This window comes from Phodopus roborovskii, unplaced genomic scaffold (genome assembly GCF_943737965.1).
Source record: "Phodopus roborovskii unplaced genomic scaffold, PHOROB, whole genome shotgun sequence".
In the NCBI taxonomy this organism is placed as follows: Eukaryota; Metazoa; Chordata; class Mammalia; order Rodentia; family Cricetidae; genus Phodopus; species Phodopus roborovskii.
Genome location: NW_026126588.1, coordinates 6,539,214 through 6,556,310, shown reverse-complemented (window position 1 = coordinate 6,556,310; position 17,097 = coordinate 6,539,214).

Below are 17,097 nucleotides of genomic sequence, written 5' to 3'. Positions count from 1 at the left end.
AAAGGCTTGTAATTATAAATCAATCCTCTGTGATCCTAGTGGTGACACATTCTAATGAATGCCATTACTGCAGTGGCTCCCTCAATCTGGTAATGCAGCATCCTTTGGGAATCCATAAATAAACAGAAGTATCAAACTTGAACTAGGAAAAGAGATTCCATACACTGAAGCAGAACCTAGGTGTCTGTCACTGTGGTGCTGATAGTTGCAAAGTTGGGTGAGCATCTGCCTATTTCGCTATTTGCAGAGCTTAAACATTTGGTAAACTGAAGTTCTGGAAGAATTTGGGTAACCAAAATGGAAATTCACTTTATGTATATTCAATAGTTTTATTTATTCATTATCATTTAATACTTTTTCTTATTTTACATCGATCCCAGTTCCTTTTTTCTCCCATCCTCCCATTCCCCCTGCCAACTCCCCCCATCCCATCCCCTATCCACTCCCCAAGGAGGGTGAGACTGTCCATAAGGGATCATTGAAATCTGTCAAGTCTTTTGGAGTAGGGCCTAGGCCCTCCCCCATGTCTCTAGGCTAAGGGAGTATCCCTCCATGGGGAATGGGCTCATGAAGTCCGTTCGTACACTAGGAATATATCATGGTTTCACTACCAGAGGTCCCATAGACTGCTCAGGCCTCCTAACTGAGACCCACTTTCAAGAGGTCTGGGTTGATCCTATGCTGGTTTCCCAGCTATCAGTCTGGGGTCCATGAGCTCTCCCTTGTTTAGGTCAGCTGTTTCTGTGGGTTTCTCTAGCCTGGTCTTGATCCCTTGGTGCATCACTTCAACCTGTCTGCAACTAGATTCCAGGAGTTTGTCTTATTGTTCAGCTGAGGTTGTCTGCTTCTGCTTCTGTTAGTTACTAGATGAAGGCTCTAGGATGGCATATAAGGTAGTCATCAATCTCATTATCAGGGAAGGGCATTTAAGGTAGCCTCTCCACTATTGCTTAAATTCTTAGTTGGGATCATTCTTGTAGGTGTTTGCACATTTCCCTAGAACCAGATTTCTCTTTAAACCTGTTATGGCTCCCTCTATTATGGTATGTCTTTTCTTTCTCTCCTCTATTCTTCCCAGGACTCAATCTTCCTGCTCCCTCATGTTCTCCTCTCCTGTCCTCTCTCTCTTCAATTTCTCTTTCTCCTAACCCTCCTTCCCCTCCCCTCCTGCTCCCAATTTACTCAGGAGCTCTTGTCCCTTTCCCCTTCTGTGGGTGACCACATCGGTCTCTCTTAGGGTCCTCCTTGTTTCCTAGCTTTTCTGGCAGTGTGTATTGTAGGCTGGTGATCCTTTGTTTTGTGTCTAAAATCCATATATGAGTACGTACATACCATGTTTGATTTGTTGTGACTAGGTTACCTCACTCAGGATGCTTTCTTCTAGTACCATTCATTTGCCTGTGAATTTCCAGATTCCATTTTTTCCCACTGAGTAGTACTCCATTGTGTAAATGTACCACATTTTCTTACATCACCCTTTATAATAGCCACACACAAAAAAAAAAACATATAAAATATGTTGGGGGTAATGCTAAGCAAATAACTGAAAGGCCTGTATAGCAAGAACTTTGTGTCTTTAAAGAAAGAAATTAAAGAGCATAACCTAAATATAGTATATAAAGTTCTCAAAAAATAAATGAAACCATAGAACAAATTGAAATAAGGATTGTATTTTATTTCTCATTAACTGATAGAATTCTTAACTGATGTTCTGACAGTCTTTGTGCAGCAATCTCAGGGTCTCAGGGTCAGAGAGTGAAGACAGGTTAGAGTTCTTTGAGTGGCTGGAAATCAGGTAAAGAAAACAGAAAAGAAGGGAAGCATCTACAAGAGCAGCATGTGAAACCACCCATATTTCTGGTTGGTTCCAAAACACAACATAGACAAAGAAAAATATTTAGTGCTCCAGAAGAAAGCAATACACAGAATCTACAGAGGTGACTACAACATAATCCATGTCTCCCTTAAGGGCACAGCATGGCAATTGCACATATAAACTCACAGTAATTGTGAAACTGTAAAAAGTTCTGTAAAAGCTTAAATTAGACAAAATTCCAATAGGAAAAAGATATGTAACAATGAAGTTCCAACACTACCCAAGGCACTATTGGAAATCCTCACCTTGTGTTCAATTTCACAAAAAGTGTAAAGATAAGTCAACCACATTTTGATAGAATCCCACAAATTCAATAATATTTGAAAATCATAAATTGGTTTCATTTAGGGTTGACACAAAGTTGTATAGGAAGGTAGTGGATGGGAAACAGAGTGTTTGGAAAGAATTGGGCATGAATATTATCAAAATACTTAGTATTGAGTTCACAAAGAACAATTGATTTTAAGTTTCTGGAGAGCAGAGAAAAGCAGAAAAATCTAACTCACTGGAGACATGTAGAGCCCAGAAATGATATGGCAAAAAGCTCCCCGAGGATTTTTTGTTGTTTTGTTTTGTTTTCATTCTTCCTCATAAAAATCCATGACATAGGAAGTTAGTAAATGGCAAACAGTAGTGGAAGAAACCATCCTTCTTTCATGCTTTATCTCCAAACAAAGCACTGAAACATAAATTAAGACTGTAAAAACAGACAGCTTCAGGCAACATGCTCTCTACAAACTACCACCATAACTGCAAATGTTATCCATGAGAGAAAGACCAAATATGAGCCCCAAGTTCCCCTCCCAAGAGTTGATATTATGAGGCATCCACAACCATCCTTATGGGATGCTGTCAGAGTTGGAAACTAAGTATTCATCCCTTCCATAGTAGCTCCTCCTTATCCCAAGTTTTCCACCAGTGTGAATTATACTCCTCTCCTATTATACAGTGATGAGATCATCACTACATCAGTGACCATGGAGGCATAGAATATGGCTAGAAGTGCCTATTCTTTCCAACGCTTTGGAAACCATTCTAGATCACAGAAAATCAAACAAGGGGCATTGACTTTGATCTACAAATGACAATACTGATGTGTCACCCATGACCTCAGTAAAGCAATGTCACTGACAACAATCTCAAACAGAAAGGTTAGATTATATCTTGTAACACAATACCCACATGTCCTGATCCTAACAGACGGCTACTCTTTACACAATGAATCTGAAAGATCACAAACAAAACAGGAAAATAAATCAATACATTTCAGCCCAAATGTTAGCTAACATGACGATTCTTTCAAAGGAAAAACAACACACAATAGCACACTAGTAGATGAAAGACAAACCTCTCTGTTACAATTACAAAGCAGTATTGCTCACCATAGAAAGTCCCACAGAGGGTCTCCCTGGATCAACAGCAAACTGCAGGTGTGTGAAACAGTACCTATATAAGGAAAGCAGGTACAGCTAGCTTTGTTTCTCCAGGCTTAGTGATCATTGGCTAATTTAATGACTTTAGAGGTTGGGGGACACAGGAACTCATCATGATTGGTCCTGGAATGTAAGAACCCAAGAAGCAAGAAGCAGGTAGGAGTCTATTTGAGGTGTCTGCCAACTAGGAATTGATTATAAGAACTCTTTGGTGAGCCATGGTTTTGCAAACTCAAGCAAAAGGGAATTGGAAGATTTTAGCCTTGTCTTCCAAGGGCTGTCAAGACAGCACATGTGAGCACTGTCCTGCAAGACCTGAAATTGGGACTATACTTTAGACCCAGAGTTGATCCTGTCTTTGCAATGTTCTTGGAACTGGGTAGGTTATCAATAAACTTCAGTGTTCCGATGAAATTATTTAAACTGCATAGTATGTTGAATGAAGCCAGCTTTGAATTTGGGTCACAAACAACAGCACTGGCACTGACAAAATAACCTCTGTGCTCTTTAGCTTATGAACTGCTAGGGGCAAGGCATGGCAGATAATTGAGCACATTAATCTTTTGGTGACAGGCTGCTATTACTTATTACTTATTTTGTCTCCAAAGTACCATTCAATTTTGGTGAACATGAGAGTCTCTCTTAAAAAGAGATATGGAGTAAGGATAGTTTATATTGTAAAGTCAATATTCCCTTGAAAATAATAATACAAATTAGTATAGAATACTCATAGAGTTAAAGAAAAATACTTTTTAAGTCTTCCTTAAAAAGACCACCAGTGGTGATTTTATCTTAATGAGAGAAGAAATTTGAAACGGAAGTGAGTCTACATTCCAGAGCACACACTTGGACTTTGTTTTGTTGATGGTTATTTGTACACATCAGAGAGTTTACTGCTTTTTGTTTGTTTGTTTGTTTTTGTGTGTATTCAAATCCAGACTTACTGAAGTGACTCAGTGAGCAATGTTTTGCTATATAAGCATGAGAGCCTGAGCTTGATTCCCTAGGGCACACATAAACTGTGGGATGGGAAATAGAAACACCATGAGAATCTTGATAAGGTTGCAGGCATGTTGTCTGGACATTCTTAGTCATGAAACAAGAGATTCTGTGTCAGAGTAGTATACAGGGGCTGTCATCCTAGGTTGCTCCCTGACCTCAACACAAGTGTCTTGGCACACATGTGTCTGAACACATGAACACATATAAAACAAGAAAAATTCAAATAAATTATGCAAAGTAAGGAACAAAAAATGCAAGTATCACAGTTCTCATAATGTAAGCAACATAGGCCAGACATTTTGCCATACTCCTTTCCTACCAACATTTAAAAGGTTGAAGCAGGTGTTGAAATGTTATGACCAATGTGTCCTGAGGAGTGAGAGACTCCATCTCAAGATTACAAAACAAAAGAATGAATATGCCACTAATCTATCCCCAATAATCCCATCAGCATGGCCAGCACAAATGCATATGGTAATTGTTTTCACTGAATATTTAACCAGATGGAAAGAAGAGAGTATTACTAACTGCCAAAAGAATGTAACAAATGCTACTTCACTCTAGTGATCAAGGTAAATATCCAGAATTATATTAATAATCAGTGTTGTGTTTCTGGCCATAAACCCATCCATTACTTTTAGGGTCTAGATATAAATGACAAGAAAGGATTTAAATATCAGGTCTAATGTGGAGCATCCACTCTGCCCAACAGATAGATTTACAAATAAGGCATGCAGTTTTTCAGTGCCAAGACTGAGGAGTCCTCAAAGTAGGTGAAAAGTTAAGTAAATAAAGAAACTGGTGCCAAGGGCTGGCTTAGTTAATATGTATTGTTTAAATCTGGTTTTGTCATGGATTATCTTGGGTTCTCCATCTATAGTGATTGAAAGCTTTGCAGGGTATAGTAGTCTGAGCTGGCATCTGTGGTCTCTTAGTGTTGGTAGAATATCTATCCAGGACCATCTGGCTTTTAGAGTTTTCATAAAGAAGTCAGGTGTAATTCTGAAGGGTTTGCCTTTACATGTTACTCTACACTTCTTCTTTGCTGCTCTTAATATTCTTTCTTTATATTCTGTGTTTTGATTACTATGTGGCTAAGGAACTTTTTTGTGGTCCACTCTATTTTGTGTTCTATCAGCTTCTTGTACTTTCATTGGCATGTCTTTATGTTGGAAAAGTTTTCTTCTATGATTTTGTTGAATATATTTTCTGCACCTTTGAGTTGTGTTTCTTCACCTTCTTCTATGCCTATCATTCTTCACTTTGGCCTCTTCACAGTGTCTCATATTTCCTGGACATATTGTGTTAGGGATTTGTTGGACTTAAGATTATCTTTGGTCGATGAATCTATTTCTCCTATGCCTGAGATTCTCTCTTCCTTCCCTTGTATTCTATTTGTTATGATTACATCTGCAGTTCCTAATCATTTACCCAGCTTTTCTATCTCCAGCATCCCCTCAGACTGTGTTTTTCCCCCTCTATTTCAGCTTTCAAGCCTTGTACTGTTTGAATTGTTTCTTTTAAGTTTTGGTTTCTCTTTTCTTTCATTTCTTTAAAGGATTTTTTCCATTTCCTCTTTTTGGGATCCACCATGAAGATGTTTTCAGGGTCATTCTCTTCTGCTTCATGTGTGTTGGGATGTTCAGGTCTTGCTGGTATGGAGTCCCTAGATGCTTGTGGTGTCATATTTATCTTTCTGTTTTTTGACTGTGTTCTTATACTGTTGTCTACCCATCCCTACTTCCTGTGCATACTAGTGGGGTCTCTCCCTCTCCTGGTGTATATGGGATCAAGGTTCTCTTCTGGTTGTGGCAAGCTGGTCTAAATACCCAATGGCTCTCCTCTTCCAGTGGGTGGTGGCAGGACTAGTGTGCTGGCAGACTCTGGATGGCCTGGTCCACTGGGATGGGTTTCCCAGTGTGTAGTCCCCAGTCTCCTGGAGACTCTGATCATGGCACCAGAAGGTGGGCTCATCCTGTGGGTGGAGGTAGAACCAGGATGCTGTCAGACTCTGGATGGGCTGGTCTGCCAGGATGGGCTCCCCTAATATACAGTTCTCCATTAGCTTTCTTCCCACTTCCAGCCAACATTGTTCTACTTGCTATTCTATGAACTTGACTACTCTAGACAGACCACAGAATAATTCAGAATCTGTCTTTTTATGAATGACTAAATTTACCCTGATAGTGCTATCAATATTCACCCATTTTGCAGCTTCTACAAGCAGAATAACTTTCTGTTGTGTGCATATGTCTTATTTGCTTATCTTCTTCCAGAAATGAATATCTGGATTTCTTCTGCTGCCTGGCCATTGTGCATGAAATTCGGAGAATTGTGCATTCACATTTCTTTGAGACTAAGACATTCTTTCTATTCTTTTGATTCTATATGTAATTAGAATCACAGAACCTTTGGCAGATTACTGAATTTAGTAGTCTTTGCTTCTAACAGAGTGGTTAATTAAGTAGTCAAAATGTTTATTTAAAAGACTCTTGTATTAACACATACCTGTGTTAATCACTACCAACATTCCAATGAATGATTATAAGGCACTATTTTTCTACATTTCATATAATCTCACATATTTTCTTGGTACTGGGTGTTTCAGTTTCTTTATATTACTTCCCAAACTTTAATTTCTATTTACAATTTACAAACTCAATTGCATCTTTATTTGTCCTTAAGTAAATCTAATTGATTGGACCAGAACTATGACTCAGGTATTATTAGCACCAACTTCCTGAGGACCAAAGTTCAGGATCCAACACCTACACACAACAGTCCATAACTCCAAATCTAGGGTATCTGATACATTCTTCTGCTCCCATCCAGGCACCTGTGATAAAGCACACATACCCCAATATGTGTATTCACATAAGTTAAAAAAAAACCATAAAAGAAAAACTACTTTATTGCTACTTTAATATTAATATTTGTTATGAAATTATTATTATCTCCTTTTGCATGTGCATATGTAGTGTGTGTGTGTGTGTGTGTGTGTGTGTGTGTGTGTGTGTGTGTTTCCAAATGCATTCACTTGGGGGTGTGTGCATGTGGAGGGCAGATGTTGTTTTTGGGATTCTTACCCAATTCCATTTCATTATATTTTACTTTGCAGCCAGAGTTCACGGATTTTGCATGCTTCAGGCACCCCTGTCTCTATACCTCAATGGCTGAGGCTTCAGGCAGCCTGCCATACTCATAGAAGCATTTACATGTATTTTGTATTTCCAGGCTTAGTCCTCACACTTGAGGGACAAGCTATTTACCCACTGAGCCACCTCTAGTTCCAACTCTAAAAGTAATCATTAAGGAAAACAAATACAGTTCCGTTAGTAATCTCAATATAGACAGTTGAACATATTATCAGTTCTTTTGAGGGAAATATTAAAAATCCCAGAAACTTTTAATGTAGTAACTGATCCAAGCCAATTATTTCCATCATTTTACTTTAATGTACTACTAGGGAAGATGTAAGACATAAATTCCTTCATTAACTTCCATTTACCTCTGTATAGTTTTCTCAAAGGAGTGTACAAATACGGTTTTACAACTAAGACCTAGTATTTTTTTATTTAATCTTTTAATATACATGTGTTCGTCATAATACCTCTGAGTAAAAGATGGCAGCACCTGTTTGCATTTCTGGTTTGTTGTGTCATAAGAGTTCTCCAAGTTGTGTAGTTCAAGCAAAGATCAATGATTAAATGTGTTATTTTAGTTATCTGTTACCCTTTATTGAATAATGTAATGAAATTTAATCTCCAGCTAAGAAATCTGTTTATCTTTGGTTCATCATGAGGACAGCATCCAATACAGTAATCCCAAACCTTCAAAATGAATGTGACATTTTATTAGAATTGAAAAAAAAATAAGTGCCAATTTCGGAGGCAGGATATGAGAGAATGCACCTAATGTCTGCTCTCACCCTCCCTAAGATCTCATACCTGGACTTCTCCAAAGTCTCTGTGCTTCTTAATAAGTCACTGACAAAGACAATATTACATTTCCCCTCTGCCTGATAATTTTAGATATATGTACTTCTGACTGAAGCTCCCTGGCCTTTCTTTTCCTTTGATGCATATTTTAGAATATTTGCAATTGTAAATACTCTCTTTTTATTGGAGATAGACACTTCCAGGTTACCACTAATGTCTAAAATATAAATTTCTTTTTCTTAGGCACTGAGAAGCAATACATATTAAAAAGTAATCTCCAAGACAAACATTGCTCCTTTCTAAAGATTTTTTTTATGGAGGGTAAGAGGCTAAAAGCAAATAGATATCAACTATCAAACAAAGGAAGTCTAATTTCAATGACCAGATTCTCTCTCACATCCCTAGAATTTCCACTGGCTTCTGCTTGTACACAGAATTGCTCTCTCCTTTTGTTTCAGCCAATTCTGTTCAATCTGTCCCTTGAATTTCATCAGTCTTGAGTTGCTTCATTCACCTATGAACTTATTTTGACATCAGATCCAAGACTTTTCAAATCTGAACTCAGTACGAATGTCTTCTCATGGATTTGTGAGTCTTAAATGCAATGACCAAGAACATAACCAGAAATCACAAATAAAATCATTCATGGCTGCCTCCTTGTAGCACAGTATTTCTGATTCATAACTTGACCAGTATGTGACACACTCTGAATTTTATTAAAGGGAGGAATATAATCACACTTACTGGTCATCTCCATACTTATGAATGAGGAAATTTTTCAATAAGTGTGATGGTAAGGAGATGTGAAATTGCCATGTGAGAGACATTTGCTCAGCTTCTTTTCACAAATGCTCATATTTAACAACTACAACCACTACATAAGACATGTATCACCACCTCCATTCTGGGATAATGTGAGGTAAGACTGGACCAAAACAGACAGAATTAGAAGTGTTACCCATAGTTGACTGAACCAAACTCTTGAACAGTTTTCATTATTTCATGGTTGCTCATTTGTGTTTGATTGAGTAGTATATCCGATATGGATTCACTTTTGGTTTATTAAAATATAACAGTCATCTTTAAATACTCTTGAAAATAACATCACAAACCTTTGTTTCCAGTGGGAAAAATACTTTGATAAAAACATTCGTGAGCTATCCATATTCTTGTTCATATGCTTACTCAGTATATATGCCTTTCAAACAAGCTGGTAGTTATTTTTTTTTTCACCAAAACGTTATTAAGTGATGAGTGGAGAGGAAATGCAGTTGACCTTGGGGAGCAGGTGCTATATTCAAATCTTGTAATTAGTTGAAACCACTCTTAAATGTGTGAAGACAGGATTTGACATTTCAGAGGAAAGTGGAACTAAGTGCTGAATCTGTAGCCTGACCAGAGTAAGACTTAGAGATCATGGAACTGTGATAAATGAGGACATTTTGCCTATAAATAGTTTCTCATCATTTATCCCAATTTTGTGTCACCATTAAAATATCTGTAAGGCACACATGAAATGTATTAGACTTTCACTTCAGTACTTTGATTTGATAACCTAATATTAGGTTGTCTTATATGGTCTTGGAAATGAATAGACCTAATACTAGCATCTTACTAAGCTCTGCACTATGGAAAGCAAAGCTAAGAGGACTAAGGTTGTCTCAAGCCTGAGATTGTCTCTTCTTTCTCAAGACAGTCTGTCTCCCTGGGGAGGCAGTGAGTTTTAGGGCAGATTATAATTGATTTAAATAATATCTCATTAAAAAGAAAAAATGTGGTTATTTTAAAACTTGACATAATCTCATTGCAAGTTTTTTTTTAATTGAAATACAGAAGCAAACTCTTCATGCTAGAACCACTCATCCATCCCTTCAGGGTGAGCAGGAGCACTTGCTAAACACTTCATAAAGCCACTGAATGAGCCTTTAGCAAATCCAGTGGGAGTGGAGTCCTAGGATGAGAGAGTTCACATGTTCTTCTTCTATCAACCTATTCTCTGATATCTGCTTCAAGTAATTTGGCCTTGTCTTACTCCTATTTGAGTCTAAAAACAAGAGATTCTGGTCTCATTTTTAAAGGCCAGACTACAAAAACTATACATACATACATACATCCATACATACATACATATATACATAAATACCTAGACTTAGAAATGGCAGTGCTATTGCAGAACAGCACCAGAGAGTTTGGGTGTGCTGTGCTTCCGAAGCTGAATGTTAAATTGCCTTAAAACTTTCAGACCTGGGTTGTGGTCACAGTGCACACTCCACATGAATTTATATTCCTTAAGGAAGGTGATCAATAATAGACATGGAAACACTGCCCACAAAGGGTTACACAAAAAATCAAATAAGTACAAGTCTGCTCCTGACTGTATGAGGAAGGGGGAAGCCAGGGATGTGGGAACAGGTTTGTAGGAGAATCAATCTGCAAAATCCTCCCAGTCGTGTGGAAATCCATCGTGGACTGCAGGTTCAGTAAGTGGGGAAAGCTGGAGATCTAAGTCTAGCAAAACCGTAGCAAGCACATAGACATCTCAGAGTCTGGATGGAGGTGCATGTACTAAAAATTCACTATAAAATGACTGGTTAAAAACATAAAATGTACAAACTAGCTTCTAGCTGCACTATCAAGCCTTCTGAGTTCCTGCAGAGCATTTAAAAGTGAACCTATTTAGTGCTGTATTTTCCATTAATCACACAGCGAGTATCATATTCATCAGCAGATGAGGTCAGAGAGCTGGAATACAATTGCCCAAGGGTTTCAGATTTCCTCTGTGGTTGGCATAGCTCCAAGTTCATGTTTCTCACTCCTGATAGGTAAGAAACTAAGCTTTCACTTGTAAGTGCTTTCTCCTCTTTGCTGTGTATATGTTCCTGTAAGTGTGCCTGTATGGGCAGGGTCAATCTTGCCATCATATTTAATTACTCTCCACTATTTTGTTGCTTATCTACTTTTATTCAAACTTTCAAAATTAGTATACACGTTATTAGGTTTCATTCTATGATTTTCAAACAAATTTCTTCTCCTTGATTTTCATAACTCTTGTTCTACACCTACATTTTCTTCCTCTCTCTTATACTCTTGTATCAGTTATCAATAACTTCTCTTCATCTTTATTGCCACTTGTGTCCCATTGTTCTCTCCTCCACCTTATTGTTTGAGAGAGGGTCTCTCATCAGACTTGGTGCTCACTGATTCATCTATCCTTGTGGGACAGAAAGCAATATGCATCATCTTCCTCACCTCTGCGATTGCAAACACTAGCTATATAAATTTTATATAGCTAAAATATAAATTTTAGAGGCATAGGGCTGCCTCATTGCCTAGGTTCCTACATTCATGCTGACAGAAATTAAGTTGTGTATCAGTCCTTTTACCAACTGATTTATCGTCCCATCCTTTCAGTTATAAAGTCTTCAAAAGGTGAAAATACTAAAATTGTTAGAGGATTACACATTTATTATTGCCTTCTGCATTGGGGAGACACCAAGAATCACTACAAAGTGACTGCTTAAAATTAGAGTCGATTGGACACATGTGACACAAATATTATGGCGAGGACTGGTGGGCAAATTTTTCCAGATAACCTAATTTCAACTTGTTAATCTTAACATAAATTGTGAACAGCCCTATTTTCTGGTGTAATTTTTTTTTTTTTTTTTTTTTTTTTGCATAGAGAAACTGAAATCAGGGATCAGCTACTCTCTCATCTAATATTATTTATAGTCTTGAGAAATATCCCTACTAGAGATGCTGATGTGTCAAAGAGAGTTAGTACCCCCAGTCAAGCATGCAAGATGTGATTTTTGCATAATTCCCAATCAGTGTGTATTGCTGGATATGTTTATGCTGATAAATGCTCCCTTATTTTAGAATACAAGTGTACAATTTCCCACTGTGAAAGACAAATATATTGTATAGAATTTTCCTTTTGTGCTGTATTTCCACTTGTGTTCCAGGGCCCTAATATGCAATTATTAGAAAATCCTTATACATGTTAGTTCTTATTACTTGTATAGTTTTCCACCTTTTGCATACAAATTTTCTTCCCATGCCAGCTGTAAAATAAGTTTATTTTAATTAAGTGCAGTCAAAATATTATAAAATCCAGTTTTAATGGAAATAGTTTTCAGTGTTTGTACAGATTAAATATTAAGCAGTATATAATTGAAGTCACATATTTTCAGCCCTTCAGAATCTGTGAAAATGTCCTGAAGTCTGTTTTGTATTTGTTTAAAAGAATGTATCCCTAATATTGCATTCTTCAGCTATTCAATGCGACAAAGAAAACTTCATAAAAAAATACTGGAACTAAATTAAAACTGAGCACAACAATACTTAGTATTTTTGATATTTACATTGGGTCTGTTTCAGTTCCAAAGAAATATTGAAGATAGGAGTGTTTTCTTGTTCAAGACCTTAGCAATATTAATTTTACACCCTTAGGTAAGTATTCCATTTTAAAAATTCCGAGGGACACTGAGGTCGTTTCTAGTTCCTGCCTATTATGAATAAAGCTGGAATGAACTCAGCTGAACAAATGCCCTTGTGGTGGGATGGTGTGTCCGTTCAGGACATGCCAAGAGTGGTATAGCAGGGTCTTGAGGCAGTTCGATTCCCAATTTTCTGAGGAACCATGATATTGATTTTCATAGTGGCTGTACGAGTTTGCACTGTCACCAGCTCGCCTCTCTCAGCATCCCCTCCAGCAGGAGCTGTCACTTGTGTTATTGATCCTAGCCTTTCTAACATGTGTAAGGGGGGGAATCTCAGAGTCATTTTGATTTGCATTTCCGCAATGGCTAAGGATGCTGTACATTTCCTTAAGTGTTTCCCAGCCATTTGAGATTCCTTTGTTTAGAATTCTCTGTTTTTAAATTGTATTATTCATTTTTGTGATACCTAGTTTCTTGAGTTATTTATGAATGTTGGATATTAGTCTTCTATCAGACAGGAAGCCATTAAAAACCTTTTCCCATTCTGTAGGATGCTTCTTTGTTCAATTAACATTTATGAATCCTTCCCCCTACTGAAGTGTTATGGACATTGATAGCTGGTAAGTAAGTGAGAGATAGTTTTCTTGAAGAATGTGACCCATGCTCTAGTAGATGGTCTCCCCAACCCAAAATATATGTCAGCCTAAACTGGACTTGATGGATTATAAATAAGTAAATAAAATAGTGTATTAAGTTTGGAGGCCATGATGATTGCAGGTAGATCTAGGAAAGGTTGAGGAAGTTGTGGGAATAAGTATGGTCAAAATACTTTGTATGAAATTCTCAAAGGGATTTTTGTGGGAGTAAAGAAAGGGTTTATTTCATTTATAACTTACAATCCACCATTGGGAGAAATCAAGGCAGAATCCTAAGCAGGAGCTGAAGTCAAAATCATAGAGCAACACTGCTTATTGGGTTGCTTCTTCTGACTTGCTCATTTACATTTTATATATGGCTCAGGCATAACTAGCTAAGGTTGGTACCACCAAATGGCCACAGATATACCCAAAAGCCAATCTGATAGTCAATTTACTTTATTAACAAAAAATTGATTCTTCTCTTTTACAATATATCCCAACCACAGATTTCCCTCCCTCCACTCCTCCTAGATTCCCTCCACCTAACCCCTCCATCCAAATTCACTTCCCTTCCACTTCCCATTTAAAAAAAGACAGGGTGTTGCTGGAGATGTTCTTGTCCCACCAGGTCTTGCTGCCCTTCTCAACCCCAAATGAACACATGGGTGCTATATTAATTATTGAACAGTTGGTTAATGGTTAGGGCTTCTTATTGGCTAGCTCTGCCTTAATTATTAACCAACAAATCTATGTACTGCTACATGGCTTTATCTTATCAGAGAATGCCTAGTGCGTTCTATCTTCCTGGGTGGCTACATGGCATTTTCTCATGCCCTCTCTGCCTATTTTTCCCAGAATTGTCCTCATCTCTTTTCCTTGCCTATCTTCCTGTCTCAATTAGCCACATAGTGTTTTATCCATCAACAAATAAAAGAAACATATATACAGAAGGACATCCCCCATCAAGAGGATTTCCAAGAGACAATGGTCAGAAAGGCAAAACCACATGCAATAAGACAAGGCAGATGCCCTTATATCGAGACAAGGCAAAACAATAGGAGCAAAAGAACAGGCAAAAGAATCAGAGACATACCTGTTCCCTCTGTTAGTAGTCTCACAAGATCATCAACATAACAGCCATAATGTATACACAGAGAGCCTCATGCAGACCCTTGCAGGCCCTTGCTTTCCATGTCAGTCTTTGTGAGTCCATGTGAGGTCTACTTAGTTTTTTGGTGGTCCATGTTCTCCTAGTGCCCCCCATCCCTCTGAGTCCTACAACCTTTCATTGCCCTATTCCCTGGGGTTCCTCAATCACTGATACCAGGGACCTGATGGAGACCTCCAATTTAGACTTTTTCCTCCACATAATGTCTGACTGCAGAAGTCTGCACCTACTCCCTACTGCTGCAAGAGGAATCATCTCTGATGACAACTGGGCAAGACACTGAGAATAGTGGAATAGTAATTGGAATCACTTCTTAATTTGATGTTTTTTTTTCCAGTAATGTTTAGTTAACCTGTGATCTCTGGGCCATCCATTCTCTGATTCCTGGGTATCCAGGCATGTTGAGCACGGGCTCCCTCTCCTTAAATGGGCTTCATGTTAAACTAGCAGAAACATATGCAGTAATATAAGTTGAATAGTAATTATGCAAAAGTCACACCTTACATGTTAGTTGTGTCTTTGTGTAGCTTGGGTTACAAGGTACTTGTAACCTCTTAAAAAGAGTTTGGCAATGACCCTTTTGCTTCTATTGTGTGGAACAATTTGAGTAGTATTGGTATTAGCTGTTCTTTGAATTTCTGGTGGAATTCTGCACTGAAACCAATAGGCCCTGGGCTTTGTTTCATTGTGAGACTTTTGGTGACTCCTTTCATTTCATTAGCGGTTATAGGTCTATTGAAGCTGCTTATCTGTTCCTGATTTAATTTTGGTAAGTGATATCTATCCAGAAAATTGTCTACTTCATTAAAAATTTTTGAATTTTGGGGAGTATAGATTATCTATGTATGACCTGAAGATTCTCTGGATTTCCTCAGTGTCTGTTATTATGTCCCCCTTTGCATTTCTGATTTTGTTAATTTGCATGTTCTCTCTCTGCCTTTTGGTTAGTTTGGATAAATGTTTGTTATCTTGTTGTTTTAAGAACTGAAGTGTGGGGAAATCTCATAAACTGAAAATAGTATATGACTCTCCCTCCAGGAGAGTCATTTTATACCCTATAGAAAACTCATTTATCACTGTTAGAGTGAATGATATAAAGATATAGTGTGTATAAAAATTTCTGAGATTTTAATGCAAAATATGTATTTTTCTTCAACATCTCAGATTTTAAAAGGAACCAATCTCTCCAGGAAAACTATTATTTTTAGTCTTTCGTCCCATATTTCTACTACCTTTCAGCCCCTTTCATGGGACAGATTGCTAAAATTTGTATAAATGAAAATTTTTAGATAAAAACTCTATTCTTATTTTCTTCCTTTTTGTAGACCTTCATATTAATGTGTTTTAAGGTGTTTTGCTAGGTTAGATTGCTACTGAACTGGGGACTAAAGCAGGGCTTGTTGATTCTTTGGAATTAAATAGAGTACATGCTTCTTACACAGACTGAATTATCTTTGTTTATACTATACCTGTAATATTTGGCTGGTGGTGTAGCTGATGGCCAGAAGCCTGAAGAAATCAAGACATTGTATCACTAATGTTATTAAAACTCATTCTGCCTTGCACCTGGAGGACAATTTTATTATCTACCGTATTCTGAGTGGATAAGTGTATGGAACCTGCCATTATTTCAGCAAAAAGAACCATTAATCTTTGAAATGGAAACACTCAGCTCCTCGGTGTTTCAGTATCATGAATGTGAACAGGACTCTAGCAGTGTCACACCCTGACCAAGTGTGAAGTAAGCCAACTTGGGCAAAGGGACTGCTTGGAAATTCTCTGACCTCAACATCATATTGATCTGTTTTGGGAATGTTTGCAATGTTGTAAGTGTGAATACACTATACAGTTAATGAAACATGAGGAACCTACATTTTTCTGTAAGGGAAAAGTGGGAATAAAATGCCTTTCTCATCAGTAACAGGAATTAAACTGTGGTGTCTGAAATATAAGACAATGTTTCCAGTTCTGTTCTCTCTCAATAAAATTTAAGAATAGAGAAATGTGTTCATTAACCCTTTCCTTTACCCTGCTTTCCTTGTGATTAAATACAGTTGGTTCAACTATTCTGACCCACTAGACAGGTGTCTTTATTTGGTTTGGATACTCCATGAGGTTTTACCAGGTGGATGACTTTTCCTCCAAAAGAAGATCTTATTTTATCATTTATTCTCACATTCCCAGACTAGTTTTAGTTTAAGAAAATTCATGGAAGTTATCTTGTTACTTATCTTTATTTTATTTTCGGTAGCCATTTTCTTAGTCTTCCCATAAAGAGACTCTTGGCCTCCAGGTCAGCTAGGCTGTGGATGATTTAAAAAAAAAATCTATCATTTCCTGTTGCTTTCTATCATTCTCTAAATTCCAGAAATATCCTCAAGCTAACTCCCTACTAGTCAACTCTACCACATGTCTCTGAGCCCTACTGGTGTCCTTCCTGCTATTGCTTTATTATAAAATTGTTTGCAGGCTTCTGTCTTGATCCATTTTCTCCCAGCATTGTTAAATTTTTCTCTGCCTAGATTAGAAAGTGCATATCACTCTCCCAATAAACAGACTATTAATGTTTCCCACTATAGAAAATGGGAATTTGTTTATAG